Here is a 4,465-nt window from a genome sequence, read left to right as displayed (position 1 = left end):
GAAAATTCATTTGTAGTTTGCTTTAACCTGGAACAGTTCCTTAGCCTTTTTCTTGGCCTCAACAATTTTAAGATTATATGCCAGTTATTTTTTGTAGAATGTCCCTCAGTTTGGGTTTGTCTGGTGTTTCTTTATGATTAGATTCAGGTTATGCATTTTTGGCAGGAATACTACGTGATCCTGTGTCCTGCTAAGCATGCGTTATTTTTTTTTAAATTGAAAGGAAAATGCTATAAAAAATGGTTTGATAAAGGGATACAGCCGCTCTCCCCACCGGCCCTCACTCCCTTCCTCCTCCAAGGACAGGAACCATGGCCATGTCTTAACCATCTTGACACTCTTTGCAGTGTTCAGTATTCATCTATTTTACATTTTATTTCATTCATTTTTGCCAAACGTTTCTGGAGCACCTACCACCCCGTGCTCACTTTTTAATTTTCATTTCATCTCCTTCACTGGCCACAGCTTTCAGAGCGCAGGCTCTGTCTGAGCCTCTGTCTGGATTGTGCCCGGGCACAGGGGACAACTGCGTATTTGCTGAATTGAATTGTGCTGTCCTGCCTCGGCCTAGCACAGTGGTCGGCAAACTCATTAGTCAACAGAGCCAAATATCAACAGTGCAACGATTGAAATTTCTTTTGAGAGCCAAATTTTTTAAACTTAAACTATATAGGTAGGTACATTGTTATTAACTTAATTAGGGTACCCCTAAGGCTTAGGAAGAGCCACACTGAAGGGGCCAAAGAGCCACATGTGGCTCAGGAGCTGCAGTTTGCCGACCACAGGCCTAGCAGATCTGTGCAGCCACCCGGGTGGGGGGAGGGGGGGGGTTCCTCCTTCTTTAGTGGCTTCTCGGCTATTCTTCGCTACTTCTGTCTCCATGCTGAGGACATGCCATCAAAATGATCTGTCTCCCTGATGTGCCTCAGCTCCTCGAGGAGAGAAACCACGCTACATCCACCTCCAGCTCCCAGGAACCCAGGCCACGCTCCAAATCAGTGGTTCATACACGTTTGCAGAATCAGTGGCATTTCCATCACCACCCAGTGTGGAAGGGTCACTTTTCACCTGGCTCATTCTGTTTTGAAGAGCCTTCAATTCTACATATAAAGAAGCCAAGAGCCACCCAAACGCAACAGAAACCCACGTTTCACATACATTCAAACACACACACACACACCTTGCTCTTTGGGTGGGATTTGGTGTTCTCATCACTAATATTTGTGCGTGCAACAGTCCACGTTGCTCTTGCACACCTGAGAGGATGTGTGCTGGGTCCTTTAGGGGAGTGGAACTATTTGGATGGGGGGACTTAGTTCAGAGTGTATTTCTTTAATAAAAATGGCCCACGGTGCCCCAAACTGGCTAATTCTTTGCTTCAGGTACCTCAGAAATTGAGCATCAGATTGTGTTACTTAAACCAAAGTGATTTAGGAGCAGCAGCCCACGCTCGGAGCCTAATGTCTTCATCCCATAACTCGCAGTTGTCCTGGTAACTTTCTTTGCTTTTAACTCCAAAACCAGGAAAAGTAAACAGGAATGAGCCACTTTAAATTAAATCTGAGAAACAATTCTATTTTGACGATTTAATTGCATTTTTCTCCCAGCCTAACTTTCTAAACAAGATACTGCCCACATCAAGTCAGCCAATTGTATTTTTAGATTCCTTTGCAATTAAGGAAAGTGTCCCTAAAAAGAGGTAAAGTAATTGGTGGACTAAATGGTTCTTTCTTGAGGGAACTATATGAGGAATGAATGCTGAGCCATCACATCCACAATAATTAGCTCTGAAACCACGGAGGACAGATGGAGACACCCCCCCACCCCCCCTTGAAGCCACGATCCTATTCTTCACACTCTCCCTTCTGCTCCACGTTCTGACCCAATCACGCGTCAGGAAATGCCCTGGCTGGCAGAGTCGGGTGGGCTCGTCGTCCTGTGCTCTGTGCACCGCGAGGTGTCTTCAGGGGCGGCCTCCTGGGAGGGGTCGCCCAGGCTGAAGGGAGATCAGCCTATTTTGGGACGTGACTTCAGCATCTGAGAACTGAGGATGCATTTGGAAGCTCATATGCCGCCGTGGAAATGCCAAAAGCTGATTCCACGGATTCAGTGGGGTGGGAGAGGGAGAAGTGATTAACTATAAAAAGGAAGGTGCCAAATGGTGCCATCTCAGTTGGTACCATCAAGATGTGCACATGTTGAAAACAGGCAGAAAGAATGTACCTCAAAACATTAACCCCTGGATGGCAGGATACATGGCGGGCTTTCCTCCTTTAGCCTTTTCTTTGTAATCAGCAAAAACTGGGTGTCACACAAATCTTTACAGGGTAGGGCTGCAGTACATGTGGTTGGAGCCAAGCTCAAAATGATGACCTTCACAGCATCGATATTTGATGGTGCTTATTATGGACTGAATTGTGTCTCCCCCCAAATCCATATATTGAAGTCCTAACCCCAAGTCCTTTAGAAAATGGTCCTACTTGTAGACAGGGTCTCTAAAGAGGTCATTGGGTTAAAAGGAAGTCATGAAAAACAGCCCTAATCTGTTCTTACTTGTGTCCTTGTTAGGTGAGGACACAGACATGGAGGGAAGAGGATGTGAAGACACGGGGAGAAGACGGCCATCTGCAAGCCAACGAGGGAGGCCTCCGAAGACAGGTGAGCTTCGGCCTCAGACCTTCAGAACTGTGAGAACATCCATTTCGTTGTTTAAGGTCCACAGTCCCGGGACTCTGCTGTGGCAGCCTGAGCAGACTCATGCGCACCACTCATGACAAAGTTCACGGTGTCAGGGCAGTTTTATGAGCACATGCGCCATGCCGGTGCACAAGGCCCGTGCTCAGAAAGGGCCCTGCACTTGTCTCTGTGCTCTGTCATTTCTGTCTTCAAATTCTTGATAGTTTTTGAACAAGCATCCCCACATTTTTATTTTCCACTGGGCCCAGATTATTTAGTCCTGATTGTACCCATTAACCTGTATATGCTTCCACTCTTCAAGGTAGGCCAAGTAGATACTCCTTTGTTTGCTAAGCATTTATTGAGCACCTACTGTGTGCCAGACACTTTGCTTCAAGACACAGAAGATCTTGTCCTTAGGAGCTGAGCTGAAGAGGGAGAAAGGCATGTAGACAAACACCTCAGTGTCCGTATCTGGGGGATGCAGAGGGTCATGGGAACATCCTCAGACCAGATGGCTTCATACCAAACTCAGCCACATATTCTATCCCACACCCATTCTGGAGACAATGAAATTGAGCCTGAGCTGCCCAAGTTCAGCTAGCTGGTCAGTGACGGGCTCAAACCCTGGTCTAATGTCTCCTTGGTCCATGAGGCCACTCCATCCCCAGAAGTGCCCTTTGTGGTTTCCGATAGAGTTAACGTACAGACCGAGGGATCACTGAGCAGGTATGTGGTATATTCACACCCGAGGATCAGAAGGCGGTGGGTACACTGTGAGGTCATTTTAGAGGCCCATGTCTTCAGCACGGACTCTCGAATCATGAAAGGTGGACAGGGCATGTGAGGACAGGGACAACTGTAGGACAGAGAGCCTGAAACCAGGGGCAGAGGTTCCTAAGAGGACATTAGAGTTAGCCTTGAATTAAATCATTTTAGAAGCAACAGTGTCTGGGTTTGTTCCTGGGCGCAAGAACCCCTTTTGTGGGTGTATTAATGCCCACTCTCTACCAACTCTTGAAGTGGTAGAGACTAAATCATTGATTTCCCAATATTGGCAATATCACTGATACAAGAAAGGTCCATGCCCAGAAATTATAAAGACAATATTAGACCAAAGTCTGCTTTATCAGCAACTACTAGTATAACGGGGTTAGGGTGCCGACCAATTGCAGAGTAAAGATTTCTCTTATAACTTACCAGGCCCCCACATACGTGGCTTTCAATTTTCATTTGACTCTTGAACTGCGGCCAATTGAACTGCATGGGTCAGTTGAAAAACATCCGCATATAAGTGGACTCGTGCAGTTCAAACTCAGTTCAAGCCCGTGTTGTTCAAGGATCAGCGGAAGATGGTTTATTTCCATTGAAAACAATGCCCTGTTCACCGTGACCCCCTCCTTCCCTGTCTGATGGATTTTGTTCAATATCTGAGCACGCCTTCCTTATCTGGCTCAGAGTTCTGCCACTTTATTTTTTTTAAAATATGTTTTTATGGATTTCAGAGAGAGGAGGGAGAGAGAGAGAAACATCAGTGATGAGCGAGAATCATTGATCAGCTGCCTCCTACATGGCCCCGACTGGGATCAAACCTACAACCTGGGCATGTGCCCTGATTGGGAATTGAACTGTGACCTCCTGGTTCATAGGTCGATGCTCAACCACTGAGCCAATGGGGGAGGGGAGGGAGAGGAGGGCCTGCCACTTTAGTAACCTCATTACTTAAGATACCTGTTACTTAAATATGGTTAAGAGATGGGTAAGATCAATCCTTTTCCATTCTCAAGAC

Source organism: Myotis davidii, unplaced genomic scaffold (assembly GCF_000327345.1).
Source record: "Myotis davidii unplaced genomic scaffold, ASM32734v1 scaffold72, whole genome shotgun sequence".
Taxonomy (NCBI): domain Eukaryota; kingdom Metazoa; phylum Chordata; class Mammalia; order Chiroptera; family Vespertilionidae; genus Myotis; species Myotis davidii.
The sequence above is the reverse complement of the archived record's forward strand: the minus strand, read 5'-3'. Positions refer to the sequence as shown.